Source organism: Ornithorhynchus anatinus, chromosome 4, assembly GCF_004115215.2.
Source record: "Ornithorhynchus anatinus isolate Pmale09 chromosome 4, mOrnAna1.pri.v4, whole genome shotgun sequence".
Classification (NCBI taxonomy): domain Eukaryota; kingdom Metazoa; phylum Chordata; class Mammalia; order Monotremata; family Ornithorhynchidae; genus Ornithorhynchus; species Ornithorhynchus anatinus.
In genome coordinates this window covers 50,385,675-50,413,432 of record NC_041731.1, presented here as the reverse complement: position 1 = coordinate 50,413,432, position 27,758 = coordinate 50,385,675, and the positions used below count along the sequence as shown (strand labels likewise).

The following is a 27,758-nucleotide window of genomic DNA, read 5'->3' as shown; positions in this document are numbered from 1 at the left end:
TCCCCTATTATGATAAAAGGAAATAGCATAAATAGAAGTCCTCTACATAGTTTTGCCATGATTGTCTCTTCTTGTCTACTCTCATATTGAAGCAGATTATATATTAGCTTGTTGATTAAACCAATGTTTTAGAGGGAAATGATTAAGGAATTGAAACATTTTGAAAAAAATGACTCCTTGTGATACTTGGCGAATCATATTTAATACTTAGTACCCAGAGACACCTGTTGCCTTAATGGAATTAAACAACCTTTATTTTGCTCTCATCAATCCGAAATACGGTTCTTCTAATGCATTCCAGATAAGAAAGCTATCACTCCTTGGAAGATATCACCTCTATCTCCTCACTTGAATAGGTCATTTCAAGCATTGACATTCCACACTGATGTTCCTGACCTTATTAAAATAAAAAGGAATTGTCTCTACCAAAAAGGTGACATTGCCTACTGGATTCTGACTTCCCTTTCCATAGAAAGACATTCCCTAGTTAATCACTGGCATTACTTGAGCATTTACTCTGTGCAGAGCACTGTAGAAAGTTCTGGAAGAGGGAATAGAATTAGTAGACACAATTCCTGACATTAAGTAGCTTACATTTGACTTCACTATGGAACTTTTGATGACAATCCACTTTTTGTAAAAAAAAATTTATATTTCTAAATACAAAAATATCCTAAATCCCAATAAGCTTTGTTACTATTTTTATTCCTTCAGCCGATGACTGCTTGAAAATTAATAAAGACTATTTTCAGGAAAACAGGAGTCTCCTTGTAGTATAGTAATAATGATGATGATGATAATAATAATGAAAAAGGTGTTTGTTAAGTGCTTACTATTTGCCAAGCACTCTACTAAATGCTGGGATATTTGCAAGATACTCATTTGGACATCGTCTCTGTCCCACAGACTAAGTAGGAAGGAGAACAGTATTTAATCCCCGGTTTACAAATGAAGAAACTGAGGCACAGAAAATTTAAGTGACATGTCTAAGATCATGCAGCAGAAAGGTGGGGAATCTGGGACTAGAATCCAGGGCCTCTGACCCTGAAGCCCGTGCTTTTTCCACTTGCCCACACTACTTCTTGAAGAGGCCTTCCCAGACTAAGCCCCTCTTTTCTTCAGCTCCCCCTCCCTTCGGCGTCACCTCGACTTGCTCACTCCCTTTGCCCCCTTCCCCCACCCCACAGCACTCATGTATAATAATAATGATTATGGTATTTGTTAAGCGCTTACTATGTGTCAAGCACTGTTCTAAGTATTGGGGGTGGATACGAGGGTTCAGGTTGTCCCACGTGGGGCTCACAATCTTAATCCCCTTTTTACAGATGAGGTAACTGAGGCACAGAGAAGTTAATTGACTTGCCCAAAGTCACACAGCTGACAAGCAGCAGAGCCGGGATTAGAACCCATGACCTCTGACTCCCAAGCTCTTGCTCTTTCCACTAAGCCACACTATTTCTCATATATATATGTATATATTCATGTATATACTATAACTCTATATTGATGCCTGTTTACTTGTTTTGATGTCTGTCTCCCCCTTCTAGACTAAACCCAGTGTGGGCAGGGGCTGTCTCTCTTTATTGCTGAATTGTACTTTCCTAGTGCCTAGTAGAGTGCTCTGCATATAGTAAGCCCTCAATAAAGATGATTGAATGAACTACTGAATGAATCAACACACCCAAACTATGGCATGGCATTTATTAAGCATTTACCATGTGCCTAAACACTGGGGCAGACAAAAAATTATCAGATTAGACACAGTCCAAATAGGGCTCACGATATATTTTATCCCCACTTTACAGATGAAAAAAATGGAATCCCAGAGAGATTAAGTAAAGGAAGTAGTGTTGCTTAGTATAAAGAATCCAGGCTTGGAAGTCAAAAGACCTGGGTTTTAATCCCAGGTCCGCCACTTGCTTGCTGTGAGAACTTTGGTAAATCACAACTTTTCTGGACCTCAGTTTCCTCACTTATAAAACAGGGATTAAATCCAACTCCTTCCTATTAGACTATGAGCCCCATCTGAGTACAGGGACTGTGTTCAATCTAATTATCTTATATAATAATTATAAATAATAATTCATTCATTCATTCAATAGTATTTATTGAGCGCTTACTATGTGCAGAGCACTGTACTAAGCGCTTGGGATGAACAAGTCGGCAACAGATAGAGACAGTCCCTGCCGTTTGACGGGCTTACAGTCTAAATAATAATTGTGGTCCTTGCTATGGGAAGCAGCATGGCTCAGTGGAAAAGAGTCCGGGTTTGGGAGTCAGAGGTCATGGGTTCGAATCCCGGCTCTGCCACTTGTCAGCTGTGTGACTGTGGGCAAGTCACTTAACTTCTCTGTACCTCAAGTTCCCTCATCTGTAAAATGGGGATGAAGACTGTGAACCTCACGTGGGACAACCTGATTACCCTGTATCTACCCCAGTGCTTAGAACAGTGCTCTGCACATAGTAAGCGCTTAACAAATACCAACTTTATTATTATTATTATTTACCACATTTACTATGTGACAGGCACTGAACTAAGCGCTGGGGTGGATACAAGCAAATCGGGTTGGACACAGCTCCTGACCCATGTGGGGTTCACAGTCTCAAGCCCCATTTTACAGATGAGGTAACTGAGGCACGGGGAAGTGAAGTGACTTGCCCAAAGTCACACAGCAGACAAGGGGCAGAGCAGGGATTAGAACCCATGACCTTCTGACTCCTAGATCCATGTTCTATCCACTCAGCCATGCTGCTTGTATCTACCCCAGCACTTAGAACACAGTGCTCTGCACCCCATAAGCACTTCATAAATACAAGAAGCAGCATGGCTCAGTGGAAAGAGCATGGGCTTGGGAGTCAGGGGTCATGGGTTCAAATCCCAGCTCTGCCACCTGTCAGCTGTGTGACTGTGGGCAAGTAACTTCACTTCTCTGTGCCTCAGTGACCTCATTTGTAAAATGGGGATGATGACTGTGAGCCTCACATGGGACAACTTGATTACCCTGTATCTACCCCAGCGTTTAGAACAGTGCTCTGCACATAGTAAGCGCTTAACAAACACCAACGATTGAATGAACAGTGCTTGGCACAGAGTAAGTGTTTAATAAATACCATTATAAAAAAAGATGACTTTCCTATGGTCTCACAGGACTCCAGTTACAGCTCTGGACCTAACCCATGTTTCCCAGCTCCCAATCCTCTGCTTCTTCCACTAGACCATCCCGACGAAGTCCCACAAAGCTGTCCTGTCCTCCTTTTGACTTGAGATTCCAAGGAATTTTATTCACAGAGAGAATCTGGTCAGTCATCTAGCCAGCCCTCTCTCTGGCCATCTGGGAGCATCTCCAGTAGTGTGTGGAGCCTTGGGTAACTAATCTGGTGTGGGGTTCTGCAGTCATAACAACTGTGGCATTTGTAAAGTGCTTAATCTGTGTGTCAAGCACTGTACTAAGAGTTGGGGAGATACAAACTAAACAGGCCAGAAATGGCCCCTCTCCCACAGGTGACTCACAGTCTAAATAGGAGGGTGAATGGATATTTAATCCCTATTTTACAGATGAGGAAACTGAGGCACAGGGAAGCAGCATGGCTTAGTGGCAAGAGCATGGGCTTGGGAGTCAAAAATTGTGGGCTCTAATCTCCAGCTCTGCCACTTATCAGCTGTATGACTTTGGGCAAGTCATTTAACTTCTCTGTGTCTCAGTTACCTCATCTGTAAAATGGGGATTAAGACTGTGAGCCTCACATGGGACAATCTGATTTCCTTGTATTTACCCCTGCATTCAGAACAGTGCTTGACACATAGTAAGCACTTAATAAATACCATTATTATTATTATTAAGTGACTTACCCAAGGTCACACTGCTTTCAAATGGCAAAGCCAGGATTGAAGTCCACGTTCTCTGACTCCCAATCCCTTGCTCTCCCCTCTAGGCCATAGCGTTAGGACACGGAGGAGTCAAAAGGCAGCAGTTTCCCTTTTAAATCTCTCCCCGACCCCTGAGCAAAGGACCACGTCTCTGTACCCTCCAGGATCTGATTCCTTCCAGCAAGCTGAATTCCATGTTACAGCCATGAAACAAGGGGAAGCTGGGGTTGTGGGTCCAGACCATGAAGGCAACTGCGCAACCCACCTTCCTTGGCTGCCCTGTGATGTGGCAACTATCTAGGGTTCTGACCAATAATAATAATGATAATAATAATTGTGGTATTTGTTAATTACTTCCTATATGCCAGGCACTGAACTAAGAGCTGTTATGGATACAAGTAAATTGGAGTGGACAGAGTCCCTATCCTGCATGGGCCTCACAGTCTTAATCCCCATTTTACAAATGAAGTACCTAAGGCACAGAGAAGTGAAGTGACTAGCCCAAGGCCACACAGCAGACAAGTGGTGGAATGGGGATTAGGATCCATGACCTTCTGACTCCCAGACCTGTGCTCTATCCATTGCACCATGCTGCTTCCCCTTAGGAAGCAATATGAATGGGAGGGGGGCCAGGACAACTGCCCTGCATCGGGACTAAGGAAGGGACATCTATCTTTGTATCCATCCACCCTCATGTGCATTTTCCTATTGGTCCATCCACCTGTCCCTTTATTCATCTCTCCACCCACCTACCAATCAATTCATAATTATAACTGGTATTTGTTAAGCACTTACTATGTGCCCAGCAAGCACTAAAACACTGGGCTACATTCAAGGTATTCAGGGATCATAGTCTAAGTAAGTTGTAGGGAAAACCATTAATTAAATTCATAGTCTACAGATGAGGAAACTGATGCACAGAGAAGTTAAGTGACTTGTCCAAGGTCACACAGCTGGCAGGTGTAGAGCAGGGATTAGAATCCGGGTCCTCTGACTCTTTGGCCTTGCACTGGGTTTTGCTGGTGTTTCTTCCATCCAGCCACTTAATCAGTGATGGTCACAAGTTTGGGCTCCAGGAAAGACTCAGACCCATTCAGACCCTTCCCATGTACCCATTCAGGGGGTTTCAATTTCGAGGGCATGAAGCAGGGGGCTAATGGCCCTGGCCAGTGCACAAGAGGTATTTGTAAAATCTACAGACTTTCTAATCCTCTTTTAACACTGGCTTAACACCGAGGAGAGAAGATCTGTGTGTTATCCAATTGTGTGATTACCTGTCCAGGCTCCGAGCCAGCCAAATTTGGAACAACGGTCCGGAACATCTGCGGTCCGCCGACTAACGTGTTGAGGATCTGCCCCCTGCCCACCAGGAACCCAGGCAGAAGAGTATCCAGCCATGCAGGTCGGGGGCTAATCCACTTCAGAAGGGGAAGAGCTAGGTCCTGGAGATCTTGAGAGAGGTACAAGAGGCCCCGGTTCTGACTGTCAGATTGAGGGGACCCCGCCGCCCCCAGGGGGAAGCGGCCTAGCCGTCCTATGGACAGCCCATATGGTTGCCATGGTAGCAGTCCCAGCCCCGTCCCGGCCCCCCCTCCCTTCCAGCCGCTCAGGCCCGGCACAGGGCTGTTCCACTGCCACAGAGCTCAGGCTGAAAGACCTGAACCCGAGGTCTCTTGCTGCTCCTGAAACACTGAGACAGTCCTTTCATGAACGCTGCACAGAGGGAGACGAAGCAACAGTGTGAAGCTAGGCTGCTCCTTCAGAGGTGCAAGGTCCTCACCCTGGAAGGGAACTGCCCAGCCCCCACGCCATCCAGCCTTCTCAGCAGCCCTTTCTCCAGGGCAGCAGAGGATGGCCTTTCCAACTCGAAGACCATCGGGAAGCCTATGGCTGCTGCTCTAGCCTCCTCCAATGTGTCAGGAGCCCCATTTCCTGCATGACATGGGGTGGGCAGGGATTGACACAGTGACTCAATCAATCCCTGGGAAGCAGTGTGGCTTACTAGATAGAGCATCGGCCTGGGAATCAGAAGGACCTGGGCTCTAATCCCGGCTCCACCACATGTTTACTGGGTAACCTTGGGTAAGTCACTTTACTTCTCCGTGGCTCAGTTCCCTCAACTGTAAAATGGGGATTAAGACTGTGAACCCCATGTGGGACAGGGACTGTGTCCAACCTGATTAACTTGTATTTACCCCAGGAATTAGAACTGTGCTTAGCACAAAGTAAGTACTTAAACACCATTATTATTATTATCATTATTAGTATGTGGTTTTCAGCTCCCTTGAGACCCAGCTCTAGGTTCTGCCTTTATCATCCATGCCCACATCTTCCCCAGAACTGTAGGACACAAGCTACCAGAAGGCTATCAGTCAATAGTCCTTATCGAGCATTAATTTTGGGCCAAAAATTGTACAAAGCACTTTGGAGAATTGAATAAAGTTAGTAGACTAGGTACTCAAGCATTTTATTATCTAACTCCGGAGAAAGACACTTAAATAAAATTATAGGTCGGTGGAAAAAAAGAGTTTAAAAATATGTACACAAAGTGCAACAGCAGGATGCAAGAAGCTAAGTGTTGATGTGTTGTGAAAGTGCTAGAGTAGAAGTAGGGGGAGCAGGGGTGGGCATGAGAGATCAATAAAGGAAGGCTACCTGGAAGAGATGTGGCTTCAGAAGGGTTCTGAACATGACGGGAGCAGTGGCCTGCTGGAGGTAGAGTTCCAGGCAGAAGGAAGGGGCAAGAGCAAGAAGTTAGCAGGGAGACAGAGACAGTATGTAATGACTGTTTACAGTGAACAGTGGGGAGTCTGTAAACTCCCATTTCCAAGAACTATTTATTGATTTATCTTGACACTGTCTTCTTGGCTGGTTGATTCTGTTGCCTGTTGTTTGCAATCTATTTTAACCATTGTCTTTATCTGTTTACCATCACTTGGATTGTGAGCACCAAACAGAAAGGGATCATATCTGATCTGTTCATATCTACTCCAGGATTTAGCAATCAATCAGTGGTATTTACAAAGTGCTTATTGTGTACAGAGCATTGTACTAAGCACAGCACAGTGCTTGAAACAAAATATCTAATGAATACAATAACTAAAAGTGGTTGAATTTTCTTCTCAAAACAAGGAATTTCAGTGTAGCAAAAGGCAAAAGAAACACAATTCCCCACTTCAAGAGAATTATCCAACTACAGTAATTATGTTACCACGTTAATCCAAGCACTAATCAATCCTAACCCAACTGGACAACAGCATCAGCCTCCTTAATGACCTCCCTGCCTTCTGTCTTCCCTACTACAGTCCATACTTCACTTGGCTGTCCAGATAACTTTTCTAAAAAATATTCATCATGTTTCTCCACTCCTCGAGAACCTCCAGTGGTTGCCCAGCCACCTAAATGTCAAATAGAAGCTCCTTAACATTGATCGACTTTAAAACACTCAAATCACCTTGCCCGCTCCTATCTTACCTCACTGAGATCCTACTACAACCCAGCACATTCACTTCGCTTCTCTAACTTCAACCTACTCGCTGTATACCTATCTCATCTATTTTACCACAGACTACTCATTCATGTTCTGCCTCTGGCCTGAAGCTACCTCCTGCTTCATATCTGACAGATAGTCACTCTCCCCACTTTCAAAGCCTCATTATAATCACACCTCCTCCAAGAGGCCTTCTCTAACTAATTCCTCATTTCCCCTATTCCCTCTCCTATCTGTATCATCTTTGCACTTGAATTTGTACCCTTTATTCACCCCAGGTTAGTATTTCAAAGGGAAATAACTCAGGAAGGGATCTAGTACTCTCATTTACTCTTGCAAATTCTTAGCACAATGCTCTGTACATAGCAAGTGCTCAATAAATTCCATCAATTGACTACCTGACCTGTTCATTTCCTGGTGCTTCAAGGAGAAATTAATATCCTGGAGGAGTTTTCTCCTGAGATACTGAAAACATTTTTCTGAGTTATTTCCCTTTGAAATACTAGGATTAACCCTTATCCACAAGGAAGACTTAGAACAGTTTAACTCAGGAGACTTTGCAAGGGGGTTGTTGCTAGTCCCCATTGACTAAACGAATCCTCAGTAGTCTTATTCATTCATTCATTAGTATTTATTAAGTTCTTACTGTGCGCAGAGCATTACACTAAGCACTTTGGAAAGTACGATACAGCAATAAATAGTGACAGTTCCTGCCCACAGTCTAGAGAGGGGGAGACAGATATCAAAACAAATAAACAGATATCAATAAATAAAATTACAGATAGATACATGTGTTAAGGGGCTGGGTGGGGGGCTGGGAGAGGAAAGGGAGCAAGTCAGTGTGAAGCAGAAGGGAGTGGGAGATGAGGAAAACTGGGGGTTTGTCTGGGAAGGCCTCTTGATGGAGATATGCCTTCAAAAAGGCTTTGAAAGGGGGGAGAGTAACTGGCAGATTTGAGGAGAGAAGGTATTCCAGGCCAGAGGCAAGACACGGGCCAGAGGTCCATGGCGAGACAGGTAAGAGTGAGGCACAGTGAGAAGGTTAGCACCAGAGGAGTGAAGTATGGAGGGTGGGTTGTAGGAGAAGTGAGGTGAGGTAGAAGGGGGGCAAGGTCTCACCACCATCACCATTTTGGGTAGGAAAGATTCAGCCTGAGCCAGAACGGCTCTTTGGCTGGGCGGAGTGTTAATTCGTCTTTCTGGGATCACACACATAGAGCAGGTAGAGGCAACATAGCATGGCGCAGAGGAAAGAGCAAGGGTCTAGGAGTTAGAAAGACCTGGGTTCTAATCCTGGCTCGGCCACTTGTTGGCTGTGTGACTTTGGGCATGTCACTTAATTTCTCCGTGTCTCAGTTACCTCATCTGTAAAATGGGGAATCGATACCTCTGTTCCCTCTTACTGTGGGACAGGGACTGTGGCCAACCTGATTAACTTAGTATCTGGCTGCACACAAAGAAAGCGCTTAGCAAATCCCACAGAAAAACAAAAATAAACAATAGAGCATGTCCAGCCAGAGCATCTCTTAACCTGTGGTCTTCCAGTCAGCACCTGCTAAGCCAGTCATTTGGAGTGAATGCCTTTCCTCCCTACTATAAGCTTCACTCATTCATTCATTCATTCATTCATATTTATGGAGTCCTTATTGTGTGCTGAGCACTGTACTAAGGGTTTGGAAAGTACAATATAGCAATAGAGACAATCTCTGCCCACAAGGGCAGGGACTATCCTCTGACTTCCAGGCCTGAGCTCTGCCATCACGCCTCTGAACTTCTAACATCTTCTAATACCCTGAGTTCTAGTTCTCTGCAAGTCCATTAGTGAAGACTGCAGAGGATATCTCTAGGATAGTCCTCTTCCTGTGAAAATGTCCCCATTCCCTGTAGGAGTGAGGGGAGACAGACATCAAAACAAGTAAACAGGTATCAGTATAAATAAATAGAATTACAGATATATACATATGTATATAAGTGGGGCGGAAAGGGGGGGAAGAGCAAAGGGAGTGAGTCAACGTGTCACCGAAGGGAGGGGAAGCTGAGGAAAAGGGGGCTTAGTCTGGGAAGGCCTCTTGTAGGAGGTGCACCTTCAGTAGGGCTTTGAAGAGGGGGGAAGAGTGATTGCTTGGCGGATTTGAGAAGGGAGGGTATGAGGGAGGGTGTTCCAGGCCAGAGGTAGGACACGGACCAGGGGTCGGTGGTGAGACAGGCGAGATGGAGGCACAGTGAGAAGATTAGCACCGGAGGAGTGGAGTGTGCGGGCTGGGATGTAGAAGGAGAGAAGGGAGATGAGTTAGGATGGGGCAAGGTGATGGAGAGCTTTAAAGCCAATTGTGTGAAGTTTTTGTTCCCCAGATCACCCTTTCCCAGCATCCCACCTTTAGACAGAAACTTTCCTTGCTCATCCGATGTGTTTGGGCTGAGCTCGTGGCTCAGTGGAAAGAGCCCGGGCTTGGGAGTCAGAAGTCATGGGTTCGAATCCCGGCTCTGCCACTTGTCAGCTGTGCGACTGTGGGCAAGTCACTTCACTTCTCGGTGCCTCAGTTCCCTCATCTGGAAAATGGGGATGAAGACTGTGAGCCTCACGTGGGACAACCTGATTACCCTGTATCTACCCCAACGCTTAGAACAGTGCTCTGCACATAGTAAGCGCTTAACCAATACCAACAGTATTATTATTTGCTGTTGGGCCAAATGAGGGAGTGTGTCTGAGCGCCAAGTCAAAGCTGTCCTCCTACTGGACTGTGTTCGGCAACTAGGTGGCAGCAACAACCAGCTGGTAAAACTTGCTTCCACCGTCCGATTCTCACACAGACTCAGAAGCAAGTCCCCGGTGAACGAGTGCGTCATCAATAGATTTCTATGCCATTTGTATCCTCTTGGACATATTGTACAATAAGAGAAGACAGCTATGCAATTAGAAAAAAATTGGCCTTCCTAATTCGTCAGCTACGCAGTATCCTAATTAACTGAAAGTGAAACAATGGCGAGATGAGTTAGGTTTAAACTGCACAGCCTTACAAACAGGGATTTGTGACTGCCAGTAGTGATTACTTAATTTTGCCAGGCATTTTTGTTATTATAAAACTGCTATTGCATAATGATAATTAAGTTTCAAAATGAAAATCACAAATTTCAATTCAATGGACTATTAGGAGAGACAATAAACCAATTAATGGTATTTGATTAAGACCTTCTAAGAGCAGTAATTCACTAGGCAGATTCTGCAAGTTTAAGAGAATATTTTTAGAGGTGTTTTTCCAATTTCCTAAATATACCCAGTGAGCAGTTTACCAAAATCGTTAGAATGACAAAATTCCACTTGGCTCACACAATAATTTTAGGCCCATTTAATAATAATCGTGGTACTTGTTAAGTGCTTACTATGCGCTGTGCACCATACTAAGCGCTGGAGTGACAGTTCGCTTTCCTGTCTGTCTCCCCCATTTAGACTGTCATTGGGCAGGGATTGTCTCTATCTGTTGCCGAATTGTACATTCCAAGCACTTGGTACAGTGCTCTGAACATAGTAAGTGCTCAATAAATTCTATGAATGAGTAAATACTAATCAGATTGGGCACAGTCCCTGTCCCACATAGGACTCACAGTTTAAGTAGGCGCATGTAAGATTTAATCTCCATTTTACAGATGAGGTAACTGAGGCAGAGAAGTGAAGTGACTTGTCCAAGGTCACATAGCAGGCAAGTGGCAGAGCCAGGTTTAGAACTCAGATCCTCTGACTTCCAAGCCTGGGCTCTGCCATCATGCCTCTGAACTTCTAACATCTTCTCATACCCTGAGTTCTAGTCCTCTGCGAGTCCATTAGTGAAGACTGCAGAGGATATTTCTAGGATAGTCCTCTTCCTGTGAAAATGTCCTCATTCCCTTCAGGGGGCTAGTTGAGATTGACCTCAGGCATTCTTGGAACTCTTGAACTTCACACAGACACATAACTAGCACAGCAAGCAGGACTGGTTTATGAGCTAGCAGATCATCACAAGTGACTAGGGAGGCCGCATAACGCTGGGCCTGAGGACACCTGTGTCCTAGTCCCAGTGCGGCCACTTGCTGGCTGTAAGATCTTGGCCAAGTGACAAACACTTTGTGCCACAGTTTCCTCACCTGAAAAATAGGGATTCAATACTGGCTCTCCCTATCTCCTAAATTGTGAGCCCTTCAGTGGGACAGACTTTATCTAGTCAGATTACCTTGTACCTACCCCAGTATTTTCCACAGCACTTGGCACATCCTAAGTGCTTAACTGATTAGTCATATATCAAAATTATTACCTGGTTCAGTCCTTTGCCTCTATGCAGGAGAGTAACAAAACCATCCAAGCATTCACTCATGTAGACATTGAGAAACAACTTGACCTAGTGGATAGAGCACAGGCCTTGGAGACAGAAGGACCTGGGTTCTAATTCCAGTTCTACCACCCGTCTACTTTGTGACCTTGGGCAAATGACTTAACTTCTCTGTGCCCCATTTCCCTCATCTATAAAATTCATTCAATAGTATTTATTGAGCACTTACTATGTGCAGAGCACTGTACTAAGTGCTTGGAATGTACAATTTGGCAACAGAAAGAGACAATCCCTGCTCAATGATGGGCTCACAGTCTAAATAGAGGAGACAGAGAGCAGAGCAAAACAGAACAAAAACAAGACAACATAATAAGATAAATAGAATCAAGGAGATGTACACCTCATTAACAAAATAAATAGGGTAATAATATATGCAAATGAACACAGTGCTGAGGGGAGGGGAAGGGGGAAGGGGAAGGAGCAGAGTGTGGGGGGCGGGCAGAGGAAAAGGGGGCTCAGCTGGGGGGGAAGGGGGAGGAGCAGAGAGTGTGGGGGAGGGGAGAGGGAGCAGAGGGAAAGGGGTGCCTCTTGGAGGAGGTGAGCTCTCAGTAGGGCTTTGAAGAGGGGAAGAGAGTTTGGCTGACGGGAGGACTAAGTACTCAATGAACACCACTGACTGATTAAACGCTTACTATGTTCTAAACACTGAAGAAGTTACAAGGTTAACAGACTGAACAGTTCCTCACCTACGCAGGGGTTATAATCTATTTTATTCCCATTGTACAGATGAGGAAACAGGTACAGAGAGGCTATAGTATATCACACCATGTGGACACAATACATATTACTACTACTATTAATTTTAATAATGCATGAATAATTATGGTATTTGTTAAGCACTTACTTAGGCCAAGAACTGCATTAAGCTCTGGGGAAGATAATTAGGTTGGATACAGTCCCTGCTCCAAATGGGGCTCACAGTCTAAGTAGGAGAAAGCAGTATTTAACCCTCATTTTAAAGTAACTGTGCCAATTCAATATTATCTGCAAATGTGAAGGGCAAAAATCACACTTTCCCAGCTTGTAAATGAGGATTCCAGGTGAGATGGAATCAAAATCCTTACTGCAGTCTAGAGAGATTGCATTGATTGTTTTTCCCTTGCCTAAGCAGAGGGTCTCTCGCACAGTCAATGGCATTGATTTGGCACAATCTACCCTTGGCAAAGGTTGTTTCCCAGAGTCTTATATTCCTATAGATGGTTGCACATTGATCATTGGATCATTTATTCAACTATCCTCCCAAGCATTGATGTTACGCTGACCCGTCTACAATTACCAAGATCATCCTTTTTCCTCTATTGAAAGGTGGGCACTATATATTTACCTTTTCCAATCTTCAGGGATTTCTCTCTTCACACATTAGGTTTCCCCACATAATGATTACTGACTCTGCTGTAATATCCACCTTCTTTTGTACCCTAAGATTCATGACATGAGGCCCTGCTGACTCAAATGCTTTTAACTTTGAAGACTCCTCTTTAACCGCCTCTTTCTTCATGCAACCTTCCGTCACAAATGGAACTTTCCATGGTCAACTTCTGAAGTCTGACCTTTTTGTGTAAAGACATAATGACAAACACATTAGAAGTCTGCTTTTTCCCAGCCACCTGTTCCTTCCTTTCTACTAGGAAGACAAAATGTGCCCAGTTCTCTGGTTTTGGCCCACGTAACTGAAATTTTTTGTTTCTTTTTATAAATAGGGTGGCTGCATTTCTTTCCCAGCTTTCACTTTTCTAATCTCATTTCTACTCAACTGTGCTGCTTCTTTTTCATTTTCTTTAGTGACCTGATCTAATTTCAACTTTTGTAGCTTTCTATTACTCTCTGGGTCTCTCTAAAATTGTGGGCTTAGGTATAATTGCCGATCTTACCCATCTTCTAAACTGGTACAGTTTGTTTTTGAGCCTGCAGATCTGTCCCTTTGAAAAATTACCAACTTTTGTGAACCCGTCTGCCTCTTGTGCCCATCGGGTCTTTCTTACTTATATCTCAAACCTGTTAAAATTTGTTTTCTTAAAGTTCATTTTCTTTATCTTTCCCCCAAAGTATCCATCCACCAATTATATCCTCAAGCAATTCAGCTTTGTTAATTCTTCTACTTTCTGGGTTAATATATTGTACACAATGCAGCTAACCAAGCCAATAATTGCAAATGAGATTGGCGGCTGAATACATCACCCAAACCCAAGTCGTTCTACTTGACACCGCCAAAGAGAGGAAGCCCCATCTCTGCAGGGTGGGGGATGACTTAGCACACTATGGGCTGGCTGCTGAGGTTGGGAGGAATCCAAAAGCCCCACTTAGTTCCCCAAGTGGTGGCAATTCAGTAGTCTTCAAATTGAGTCACACCCCCCAGACCACTTGGGCAAACCCTTGGTTTATCAACTGATAACCAACACTTACTTGGTATAGGCTCCAGCAACTAATGTGCTCTGCACACGATAAGTGCGCAATAAATATTGACTGCACAACAGAATCTCACTCTAGAGTTAGGAACAACAGCTTATACCTGATCTGGAACCCTAAGAAGCAGCGTGGTGCAGTGGATAGAGCATGGACCCGGGAGTCAGAAGGACATGGATTCTAATTCCAGCTCCATCACACGTCTGCTGTATGACTTTGGGCAAATCACTTCACTTCTCTGGGCTTCAGTTACCTCAACTGTAAAATGTGGATTAAGAGTATAAACCCCATGAGGGACAGTGACTCTGTTCAATCTGATTAACTTGTATCTACCTCAGAGCTTATAATAGTGCTTGAAACATAGTAAGTGCTTAAGTACCCTATTAATTGTTATTTTTACTATTATTATTATAATTTAATCCTAATTTAAATCCAGGAATTACTGCTTTCCTCCCACACCCAAACCCACCGCTACACTCCCATCAACAACTCTTCTATGGGCAACTCCACTGATCCTGGGTAGTTCTTGCTGATCTCAGACTTGCTTGCAAACCCCACAATCCCTCACTTGGTCCCTTGGGATATGTAACAGGGATTCCTTTTCTTCTCCAGGCCCTCTAGATTCTTCTCACTTTCCTAACCTCTCCTCCTTGTCTCAGGTCTCCCTGGTCATTGGCTATGCTCTATCTAATGTAGGCAGGTGAGTGACTGGTAGGTAAGATATAAAAGGAGTACAGAGGAGAGAGTTTAACTTCTGAGCTCTCCTCCCTTAGGTATGTGTGAGGTTGGGTCAGAATCTGAGTCTCTTTTTTTTAATAGTATTTATTAAGTGCTTTCTAGCTCTGCCACTTGTCAGCTGTGTGACTTTGGGCAAGTCACTTAACTTCTCTGTTCCAGTTAACTCATCTGTAAAATGGGGATTAAGACTGAGAGCCTCACTTAGGATAACCTGATTACCCTGTATCTATCCCAGTGCTTAGAACAGTGCTCTGCACATAGTAAGCACTTAAATACCAACATTATTATTATGATTTCTATGTGCTGGGGTGTATTCAAGATAACATCTCCATATCAAACAAAAAACGCCTCACCCATTGGCTTTAAAGCGCTCTATCACCTTGCCCCCTCCTACCTCACCTCCCTTTCTCTCCTTCTACAACCCAGCCCTCACACTTTGCTTCTCTGGTGCAAACCTTCTCCCTGTGCCTCAAACTCGCTTGTCTTGTCATTGACACCTGGTCCCCATCCCACCTCTGTCCTGGCCCTCAAATCCTCAAGACAATTACTACTTTCCCTCCATGCAAAGCCTTACTGAACGCGCTTCTCCTCCAAGAGGCTTTCCCAGACTAAGCCCCACTTTTCCTCATATCTTACTCCCTTCCACACCACCCTGACTCACTCTCTTTGCTCTTCCCCTCCTCCCCACCCCACAGCACTTATGTATCTGTAATTTTATTTATTTATATTGATGCCTGTTTCCTCATATTGATGTCCATCTCCCCGCCTCTAGACTATGAGCTCCTTGTGGGTGGGGATTGCCTCTCCTTATTGCTGTATTGTGCTTTCCCAAACATTTAGTACAGTGCCCTGCACACAGTAAGCCCTCACTCAATACAACTGAATGAATAATAAGGTTGGACATAGTCCCTGTCCCACATGGGGCTCATAGTCTAAATGGGAGGGAGGAAGATTCAATTCCCATTTAACAGATGAGGTAACTGAGGCATGGAGAAGCTAAATGACTTGGTCAAGGTCACACAGTAGACAAGTGCCGGAGCCAGGATTAGAACCCAGGTCCTCTGAATACCGGCCAGTGCTCTATCCACTAGGCTATATTGCTTTCATTCTTATAAATTATGTTTGTCTGTCTTCTCAGTTATAGTGTAAGCTCCCTGTGGGCAGGGAATTCTTTATTTCCCAAGCATTCGGTGTAGCACACCACACCAAGGGGGTACTCAATAAATGCTCCTCCTCCTCCTCCTTCCCCTCTTCCCTCAGTCAGTTGTATTCATTCCCCTTTGGCTGAGGAAATCCAGGCTTTGAGATATGACCTTAATTCAATACAGAGGGAAGTCATGCAAATCGGTGGAGGGGAGGGGGCTAGTAAGGTAGATGGGAGAGGGCTAGGCTAGAACCCTGTGCAGCTACAAAGACAACCTGAGCCTTGCTTCCAGGAGCCTCAGAACACTTTTTGGGATGGAGAGGGGACTGTACTGCACACTGGAGTGTGAACATTTAACAAATTCAAAACATGGAATACCAAACCTTGTGGGGAGACAGTGAAGAGTAGGAATGGGGAGAGGAGGAGATGAGAAGCCAGAAAGAGTAATTATCACCTCCTTATCCCCACTGTCCTTCAGATCCAGAGGGGACACTTTTCACCTGTTTGGTTTTCTCTTGCTCTCTCTCACCCCATTAGCACATCTGCTACTACAAACAACATCTGTTTGCTATCCTCTCTCTGCCAGGAGAGAGATCACTTGGCTGAGAGAGTATGAGCATCTGCATATAGTAGCCAAAGCACTCAAGTTCCATGAAAATACAAATTGCCCCCAACAGAAAACAACAACATGGACAGAGAGAAATGGTGTGGCCTAGTGGAAAGAGCACGGGCCTGGGAGTCAGAGGATCTGGGTTAGGGAAACAGCGTGGTATAGTGGAAAGAGCACGGGCTTGGGAGTCAGAGATCGTGAGTTCTAATCTTGGCTTCGCTACTTGTCAACTGTGTGACTTTGGGCAAGTCACTTAACTTCTCTGTGCCTCAGTTATCTCATCTGTAAAATGGGGATTAAGACTGAGCGCCCCACCTGGGACAACCTGATAACCTTGTGCTTGGTATTTAGTAACTGTTTAACAAATAGCATCATCATCATTATTATTGTTATTAATAATCCCAACTCTGCCACTTGTCTGCTGTGTGATCTTGGACAAATCACTTAACTGCTCTTTGCCTCGGTTTCCTCACCTGTAAAACGGGGATTAAGTCCAATTCCTTCTACTTAAACTGTCCCATGTGAGACAGAAACCATATTCAATCTATCTTTTATTCATTCAATCATATTTATTGAGCACTTACTGTCTAAACCAGTGCTTGGGACATAATACACACTTAAATATAGTATTAGTAGTAGTAGTCATATTAACAATAATAATTTAATAATTTTGGTATTTGTTAAGCGCTTACTATGTGGCAAACACTGTTCTAAGCGCTGGGTAGATACAAGGTAATTAGGTTGTCCCACATGGGACTCACAGTCTTAATCCCCATTTTACAGATGAGGGAACTGAGGCACAGAGAAGTTAATTAACTTGCCCAAAGTCACACAGCTAAGTGGCAGGGCCGGGATTCGAACCCATGATCTCTGACTCCCAAGCCCGTGCTCTCTCCACTGAGCCACGCAGGCTATTGGGTTGCCCGGCTTGGATTCAAATAATAATGATGGTATTTGTTAAGCGCTTACTATGTGCCTAGCGTTCAATAATAATATTACTATTATTACAATAGTAATAATGATGATCATAATGATATAATAATAAAAAGGAGACTCTGATTATTTGGAATTTCCTTTAGGCTTGCTGCCTCACTGCATTAAGGCACATCCTTAAAAGTGTCAGGTCTAGGCCCAGAAACAGTAGTAGTAGTAGTAGTAACATTTATTGAGACCAGGGCTGATTCTCATGGTATTGAGACGAATTGGGAAAAGAAAAGACGGGGACAGAGGTCCTTCCTAAGTGCTTAATACAATCAATCAATGGTATTTACTGAGCACTTACTATATGCAGAGCACCGTACTAAGTGCTTGGGGGTGTAAATATGTAAGAGTTGCTAGACATGTTCCATGTCCACAACAAGCTTACAGTTTAGAGGAAGAATGCGCTACACTCGGTAGGCAATAAATAGCAATGTTGCTACACTCCCTTTTGGCACAGCTGCTCTGGCCACACTCCTACCAGAATGAATCATTACTTTCCCAAAAGACCCCTAAGCATTTTGATCACTGATATTTCTAGCAATATCAATTCTTCCAAGATCTGTTTTATTTATTTGGCTTTCGGTTTTTAAAAAGTTAATGACTAGACTTCATAATTTCTACACTTCTTTCAAATTTCTCAGAGTCCATGTTTTGTACCCTGGAACACCCCCTCCCTTCAGCTTCATCAAGCCACATCCCTTCCTCCCTTCAAAACCATTCTAAACAATTCACCCCCTCTGATAGCTGTTCCCTGGATAATCACTCCATCCTCCAATTCATGATACCCATAAGCCACCTCAGCATACTTAAATATTTAACTGTTTAGTATAAAGTTATTTGCTTTTGTTCATTATTAATAGCTCTATTTAGAAAGAAGGAAAATGGGTATTTTAGCCCAATTTTACTTATGAGGAAACTGCGGCAGAGAGATTAAGTGACTTGTCTTAGGTCCCAGAACAGGCCAGTGGCAGAGAACGGACTAAAACTGGGTTTCCTATTTCCCATTCTCCATTCTCATGCTCTTCCCACTAGGCTGTTGCCAATCAGAATGGGAAGAGAAGAATTTAGGTAGTCTGCTTCCGCCAGTCTTCTAGTATGTTCCTAAACTTGCTGTCCTCCTTTGAATCTACAGAACAGCTGACCTAACAGGTCAGTGGCTCAACTACCCCCTCCAATCCCTAGCTTCATGATACCAGTCAACTACTCGTTTCCTCCAGTTGCCTGCACAAGTGACAAAAAAAAGTCATTATGCAGTTTCCCTAAATCACTGGAAATGTTGGCTACCAATTTGGTCTGATATTGTATAAATAATTTATGGGGGAAAAACTTCAGAAAAGTTTTGGCAAAATCCCTTGTCCATAGTGTGTGACATTTTACATTGGGCAGGGGTCAAAGAATCCATATTTCCTTTCTTTACTTTTGGAAAGTATCCTGTGCAAAAGAATGGACAACCAAATAATTCATCTGTATTTGAATTTATCTGGAAAGCAATGTCCAAAAGCTCACCAATCTGTCTGTCAGCCTTTGAAGCACTAAAATATGCTAAGAAAATGAAAAACACAGCCATAACAATTTACCAAAAATCGAGGAAATCTTGAGAAATCTTGAAAACACTGTCATACTTTCTAAAAGGTGTACCTATATCTTAATTTTTAAAAGTACAGTGGAGTCCCTGAATTTTTCATGACAGTTTATTTTGGGAGTTTATTTTAATCCCATGGATAACAGCTTCTGATATTAGGTTCTTATCGATTTTTGATTTCAATGGAAAATTTATATCTTATTATTAGGGGACAGAATAATTCTGGTTTCTATAGCTCTTTTTATCTTGCTTTGTAGCTATTCAAACAGTGAAAAGGTCAGAATGCAGTAATGCATTTCAAAATAGTTCTTAAGCCCGGACATATTATACCATCAACATCGGTGGCAGCCTTCTGCATGATAGGTCTCCAGCACAAGCTTAGTAGAAAATTGTCATGGATCAAGGTCACCGTTCTTCCCTTAACACTCTCAGATGACACCAGCATATCATCAGAGCTTTTAAGTGGCTTCACTGTCTCCGCTCTGACATAAATGTCCCAGGTGAATCAGAGACTGTAGGAGGTAGGAGCTTATTTCTTGCTATTTTTTTTCCCTAGTACTTAAGTAAATCAAGCTGTTTTCCATTAGTTTGAAATAAAAGGGCCTAAGAAAGTGCTCTTGGTACAATAGGCACTCAGTATGTACTTTTGGTAGTGGAAAGGATAAAAAACATAGACTGTTAGAAATCATCATACAGAAGAAATAAGAAATGTAATTCCTGCCCTTTGGAAATTTTGATCACATGTGTGCATTTATTGTAACCTTGAGGAACACTGCAGTCTGATGTGTTGCATAGAATTTTAAAATATAAAATGGGTGTGATCTGCCACAGCTAGCCATTAATAAATGTCACTGCAAACATGAGGCAAGTATTTTTAAGTGTTATTTGATTCCAAAGTGTCCCTCTCCACTTTAGATGTTTATTGCGAGCTAGAGCGTGCTGCCCTCGCTGGGCAGAGGATGGAGAAGATAAAGATCGTGGAATGGTGAGATCAGGCAGGGCCTGGTTGTAGGCCGGCCAATATGGCCCAATTCCACACTTCTATTGGCTGCGGGGGAGTGTTTGCTTCTGCGCAGCTGCAAATGTGCAGTTGTCTCCAAGGGCTACTGCCCTTGCCTCCTTCATAGCATGAGAAGCAGCATAGCATAGTGGTTAGAGTATGGGCCTGGGAGTCAGAAGCTCATGGGTTCTAATCCCAACATTGCCACTTGTCTGCTGTGTGACCTTGGACAAGTCACTTCACCTCTCTGTGCCTCAGTTTCCTTATCTGCAAAATAAGGATTGAGACTGTGAGCCCTATGTGGGACAGGGACTATGTCCACCCTGATTTGCTTGTATCCACATCAGTGCTTAGTACAGTGCCTGGCCCATAGTAAGCGCTTAACAAATACCATTATTATTATTACTACTACTATTATCTACTGATCCCTCCGTCCGTCTGGCAAGCCATCCTGCATCCAAATTTCCCCCAAATTGGGCAGGTTCCAATGGGATTCGGGACCAGACATCGGTCCATAATTTTCTGGGGCTCATGACCGACCAGGCTGGGCCATAAGCAAGGTCCTTAGAGATCGGATGTTAAAAATGAAGCAGGATGTGAATCTGCACTTAATGTCAGTCATGAAGTTTTATATGAAAACTTACCACAAAACAGGAAAACACATTTGGAAACCCGGGTGAGGCAAAGGAGGCTAACAGTTTCAAAGGTTAAAATGCCCCACACTTCTCTCTGTTTAATACCTGAACAAAATAATCTGAGGTAAAATATAAAAAAGTACACAGTGGGACCTCATAATTACTATTGATGTACCAGTCTGTCCCATTCTGATGTAGAATCCACTTAGTGATATAAGCCAAGGATACCTTCCCTGCAAACCCCAACAAAAAATACTGTAGAAATGTTCCTCTTTGGTTTAATCAGTTGCTAGTGTGAAAGCTCTGATAAGTTTTTAATTTTAAAACCTTTATAAACCAGAGTTGAAGGGAAGAGCCCTCACTCTCATATCTTGCTTCTGGGAGAAATGACCAGAGCTTAGTTGGGTTACTGGAAAATTTTGTTTTTCAAGAAAAATATCAACAAGAGTAATTGGAAAATAAAGATTAGCAGGTTGTTCTGATGCAATTCTTTCATTTTCTGTAATCCAGATGAAATAATGAATTCAGAGCCGTATCACATCATGTTTCCATAACTTCTAACCTCTCCCCTATTCTTCAAAGAGAATAATAATCTTATCATTCACTAGCATTGTTCATGTTCCGAATAGTAAAGAGCTTAAGAAAATGGTATAAAATATCTAATAATGCTGAAAGAGAAAAATACCTAGAGATTTAAAAATTTACTTAATGGTTTCAAACTGTGAAGCAGCGTGGCTCAGTGGAAAGAGCCTGAGCTTGGGAGTCAGAAGTCATGGGTTCGAATCCTGGCTCTGCCACTTGTCAGCTGTGTGACTGTGGGCAAGTCACTTAACTTCTGTGTCCCAGTTCCCTCATCTGTAAAATGGGGATGAAGACTGTGATCCTCACATGGGACAACTTGATGACCCTGTATCTACCCCAGTGCTTAGAACAGTGCTCTGCACATAGTAAGCACTTAACAAATACCAACATTATTAAGAGAAGCAGCGTGGCTTAGTGGAAGGAGCCCGGGCTTGAGAGTTAGAGGTCATGGGTTCAAATCGCAGCTCCGCCACCTGTCAGCTGTGTGACTTTAGGCAAGTCACAACTTCTCTGTGCCTCAGTTACCTCATCTGTAAAATGGGGATTAAGACTGTGAGCCCCATGAGGGACAACCTGATCACCTTGTATACCCCCAGCGCTTAGAACAGTGCTTTGCACATAGTAAGCGCTTAACAAATACCAACATTATTAAACTGTTGGTTCTTGGTCTTTATGTTAATAGCATTGTGGAGAGAGTAGTAAAGTTATCTTTTAAACCAAATATTTCAAAATCTGCTTTGATGCAAGTGCTTTGCTTATATTTTGAAAACATAAGAAAAAAAAATTAACATGAAATTGATTTGCCATCACTTTAAAGAGAACACAAAGTTTCAGATATGAATCTCTAAATGTAGTCCTCTCCTGTTTGAGTAATCTAATTCTCTCTCCTCTGGGTCACTGAGGGGATTAGTAGATACAAGCAGTTGGGGTTAAGAGTTTGCCAGAGATTCCACTTGGATCTTCTCAAAAAGCCCTCCACCCTATCTTCTTGACCACAGTGGTAATGGTGGTATCTTCAAAATTCTTTGTTCTCAATATTCTACATATTGAGAAAGAGCTTGTGTAGGTGATGGATTGCAAGAGATAAACCACCAGATCTTAGAGTTTTTTGTTGTTTAATAGTGGTATTTGTTAAGTACTTACTATGTGCCAGGCACTGTACTAAGCAGTGGCGTAAATTCAAGTTAATCAGGTTGGGCACAGTCCCTGTCCCACAGAGGGCTCACAGTCTTAATCCCCATTGTACAGATAAGGTAACAGACAGAGAAAAGTGAATTGATTTGCCCCAAGTCACATCGCAGAAAAATGGCAGAGCTGGGATTAGAACTCAGGCTTTTCTGACTCCCAAGCCCTTACTCTATTCCTAAGCCACTCTGCTTTGTCATGCCTCTCATTGAAATGGGCTTCATCAAAGGGTGAACCTAAAACCATGTTTGTTGTGGGCAGGGAATGTGTCTGTTGTACTGTAGTGTTGTATTCTCCCAAGCACTTAGTACAGTGCTCTGTATACAGTAAGCACTCAATACAGTTGATTGATTGATGTCTACACACCAGCAGGTTAACCATTTATTCATTCAATAGTATTTATTCAGCGCTAACTATGTGCAGAGCACTGTACTAAGCGCTTGGGATGAACAAGTCGGCAATAGATAGAGACAGTCCCTGCCGTTTGACCGGCTTACAGTCTAATCGGGGGAGACGGACAGACGAGAACAATGGCAATAAATAGAGTCGAGGGGAAGAACATCTCGTAAAAACAATGGCAACTAAATAGAATCAAGGCGATGTACAATTCATTAACAAAATAAATAGGGTAATGAAAATATATACAGTTGAGCGGACGAGTACAGTGCTGTGGGGATGGGAAGGGAGAGGTGGAGGAGCAGAGGGAAAGGGGGAAAAAGAGGGTTTAGCTGTGGAGAGGTGAAGGGGGGGTGGCAGAGGGAGTAGAGGGAGAAGAGGAGCTCAGTCTGGGAACGCCTCTTGGAGGAGGTGAGTTTTAAGTAGGGTTTTTAAGAGGGGAAGAGTTTGGCGGAGGTGAGGAGGGAGGGCGTTCCGGGACCGCGGGAGGATGTGACCCAGGGGTCGACGGCGGGACAGGCGAGACCGAGGGACGGTGAGGAGGTGGGCGGCGGAGGAGCGGAGCGTGCGGGGTGGGCGGTAGAAAGAGAGAAGGGAGGAGAGGTAGGAAGGGGCAAGGTGACGGAGAGCCTCAAAGCCTAGAGTGAGGAGTTTTTGTTTGGAGCGGAGGTTGATAGGCAACCACTGGAGTTGTTTAAGAAGGGGAGTGACATGCCCAGATTGTTTCTGCAGGAAGATGAGCCGGGCAGCGGAGTGAAGAATAGACTGGAGCGGGGCGAGAGAGGAGGAAGGGAGGTCAGAGAGAAGGCTGACACAGTAGTCTAGCCGGGATATAACGAGAGCCCGTAACAGTAAGGTAGCTGTTTGGGTGGAGAGGAAAGGGCGGATCTTGGCGATATTGTAGAGGTGAAACCGGCAGATCTCACCGGCAGGTTAACTACAGATCTGCCAGTTGATGCTGAAGTGCTGCTTACTTTAATGTACACTGCTAGCTCTTTGATTTCTAAATCATCATCAAACCAATCCAGGTGGCATCTTCTGACATCACTCAATCTTAAAGGCTGTCCCCTACTTGGTCATAGAGACATACACTGTTGTTAGTTGCATTGGAAGAGGCAGATAGGGTTGCTTTCTATGATGGGAAGGGTTTCATTGTGGACAGAGACTCTGTCTTCCAATTCTGTGGTAGTGTAGTCTCCCAAGTGCTTAGTGCAATATGGGCCTGGAAGTCAGAAGACCTGGGTTCTAATCCCTGCTCCGCCGCTTGTCTGCTGAATGACCTTGGGCAAATCATTTAACTTCCCTGTGCCTCAGTTTCTTCATCTGAAAAATGGAGACTAGGACTGTAAGTCCATGTGGGACAGGGGCTGTGTCCATCCGATTACTTTGTATTTACCCCAGCATTCAGGTCAGTGCCTGGCACATAGTAAGAGCTTAACAAATACCATTAAAAACAGGTGTTCTTCACAATGGTAAGCACTAAATAAATACCACTGATTGACTGATTGCAAAATTTGTCTGTTTCTTCCTTCTCCAGAGTTTGACAATCAATCACAACTTTGTGATATATTACTTATAAGTGGAAAGATTAGAGTATATTAGGCAGTGGTCAGGCCAGTGATCCTTCAGGGCTTCTTCTCAGGTGATGAGATCATCAATACAGGTGACATTTTTTAAACATGGGGGACATACAAGTATCTTTCTTTCAATTAGTAAGCAAAAAAAAAAATCATGTATTCTGAGCTATTTAGGACATTTACTGTTTAGAAGGATGGATGGCTGCCATTGCTGTCTAAGCCCACGTAGAACTGAGACTTTTCTTCAAGTTTCAGCATCACTACCTTTATGTGCATGAAGGTCTCACCTATGACAATAAATCTGTCAGATTCTGGTTCTGCCATGATATGCTTGTTTAGCTCAGTGGTGGATTATTAGCTTTGCCTGAAGGCATTACTCCTTTTCAGGTGTCCACCAGCTGACAGTAAAGAGAAAGTCTTAGAAACTATGGAAATGCAGCCACTTGCATGCACAGTGACCCTCAGCTCGTTCAGAGCAAGAGTGAATAATAATGATGGCACTATTAAGCACCTATGTGCCAAGCACTGTTCTAAGCCCTGGGGTAGATACAAGATGATCAGATACCACATGGGGGCTCACAGTCTAAACAGGAGGGAGAACAAGTACTGAATTCCCATTTTGCAGATGAGGGAACTGAGTCACAGAGAAGTTAAGGGACTAGTGAAGGTCACACAGCAGGCAGGTGGCAGAGTCAGGATTAGAAGTCAGGTCCTCTTAGATGATTTTTAGAGCAAGTTTTCTAGCTCTCTCCATCTGGAGTGGGCAGTATATTTATACACAGGGATGCCAGTTTGGACACCCTGGGTGCTCCTGAATGCTGCTGCTGTCTCAAACTACCGAACATCCAGCTATGCAAACTTGAATAGGGCTTTTGTTTAGATTTGGGGGTTTTGATATTCACTCCACTCTCAACCCCAAAGCATTAATGTACATATCTATAAACTTTATATCAGAAATGATTTATTTGTAATAATGCCTGTCTCCCTCCTCTAGATGTAAGCTTGTTGTGGGCAGGGAATGGGTTTCTCAACTCTGTTGTACTGTACTCTCCCAAGCATTTAGTACAGTGCTCTGCACACAGTAAGCACTCAATAAATACCTTTATTTGACTGATTTGTTAAGATTTTGGGCTTTGGGTATTCATCCCACTCTCAACCCCACAATATTTATGTACATATCTACAAATTACATCTTATAAATTATTCATTTATATTAATATCTGTCTCCCTCTTTAGGTGGTAAGCTTGCTGTGGGCAGGGACCAAGTTCACCAACCCTGTTGTACTCTTCCAAGCGCTTAGAAAAGTGCTCTGCACACTGTTAGGACTCAAATACCATTGGATGATTGATTTGCCACACCTTTATTGAAATATGCACTTGTAAAAAGAATAGGGAGTTAGGCCAAGCTCATGCATAATGAATCCCAGATCAGTAAAAAGTTGTTTCATTCTTTCAGACCTCCAGAGAAGATCCTCTTTATCACCTGTTGCACTATTTAGCAGCTCTGCCAAAAACTCTGCCTGCTTTCCATCCCCTGTGCTTTAGTAGAGACAGAGAACAGCTGATTATCTTACTCTGGGTGAAAACCTTTCACATACTTGAAGATCGTTATTAAAGAATCATTCAGTCTTCTCTTATAAATGCCCTGTAAACCTATTGTTTTGATAGGGAAATGGTTAGGAGAAGGATCAAAGGTGACCAAGTAACCTCACCATGCTCCTCTGTCAGTCAATCACATTTATTGAGCATTTACTGTGTACAGAGCACTGTACTAAGTGTTTGGAAGAGTACACTATAAACAGACCCCTTCCCTTCCCAAAATGAGCTAATAGTGTAGAGGACTGTGCTCTGCAGTTCCACAATCCTCTAATCTTCCCAATAGCCTGGTTTTGTGTTTGGTCAGTAATCACAAGTCAACTGTTAGCAAGGCTTGAGAGTGACTAATGATTTCTAGGGCATTAAGCCAATAGAAAAGAATCTGCTTCACACCGGAGGGGACAAGTTTTCTTACTGAAACAGCTGGTCAGCGAGAACAAAAACTTATCTCACATTTATAAGATGCTAAAAAAGGCAACAGATAAATTATGTTCTGAGCAGTAGCAAAGGTGGAGCTGGAAACCTCGCTCCTTGGTTCCATCAATCCAAGTGATAACAAAGGTACGTGAGGAAGACTCTCTAAAGGTATGCTTTATTACCCCCACTAGTCTCTGGTGATTTTCAACTGGGTTGTCATGATTTAGAGAGCCCCTGCCGGGCTTCTGCACTTCTCGAGAGGTTGTGCAATACAGTATGTTGTCCAAAATAATTATCTGTAACCACCATCTTTCCTGAGGCGATCTGTCAGACTGTGCTCATGAGGTGCTCAGAGACTGAATCTAATTTGTACCTGAAGGCTGGTCTGGGTGAATAATACTTACCAAAACAAAACAGGATTGAAGCAACAGTGGAACTAATTTATTAGGTAAGAGGACACCAACCGCAGAAACTCTAGTTCTTATTCTCAACAAGATTGCTGTGCTCTGTCTGGGAAAGATGCATTTTTTATGATCCCAAGGGCTCTACAAAGTCACCATTACCTCATCAGTGACAAATAAAAAAATCAAGGAGGACTGTCAGGCTCTTTAATTTCATGTTTAATTAGCCAAACTCAGCAATGAGATCCAGATAGGTATTGAATAAAGACAGCCAACAAACGCAAATGAGCCGACAACAGATAAGTCAAACTCATGCAAAAGTGGTAAGTTTGTTCACTCGGGGAAATTAAGCCAACATTAAGTCGAGCTCTGAACATTCCCATCATCACATCATGTTTAAGAAAACAGATTTGCATGCCACTGTGCTAGAAAATATTTAACTTGGAGCAATGACTTGGTTTTTATGATGATTTAAAAATGAATAAATCTAACTGACAAAGTGAAAATATTTGTGCAGTATATTTTCAAAAAGCAGGGCCATTTTGTATTGTAGGACTCATAATGAAGTGACTTATAAAAAATTGAATATAAATGTCACTTAAATGTGATTCAAAAAGTATCATTTACTTTGATTTTTTTTGCCATAATGATTGATGGACTTGTGATATGAAGGAAATACTAGTGTCACAATCCATTAAACAGCAAAATGGTTAAGGATCTCAGGAGCTCCAGAGGCTTGTTCTCCAGCATTTTATGGGCTTGTTTATTACATTACTAATACTACTACTAATA

The 27,758-nt window shown here is 43.2% G+C and overlaps 1 protein-coding gene across 11 annotated transcripts in view; it reads right to left on the bottom strand.

Annotated features, from left to right (window-relative positions):
- Positions 1 to 27,758, bottom strand: part of RALYL (RALY RNA binding protein like) — a 641,697-nt gene that overhangs the window by 295,760 nt on the left and 318,179 nt on the right. The window contains exon 1 of one of the 11 annotated variants that reach the window (XM_029063810.2): positions 5,143 to 5,161. The exons of the other annotated variants lie outside the window; for them this stretch is intronic. The gene's annotated coding sequence lies outside the window, so the exon portion shown is untranslated. Of the gene's footprint in view, positions 1 to 5,142; positions 5,162 to 27,758 lie in introns of those variants that run through there. 11 annotated transcript variants of the gene reach the window in all.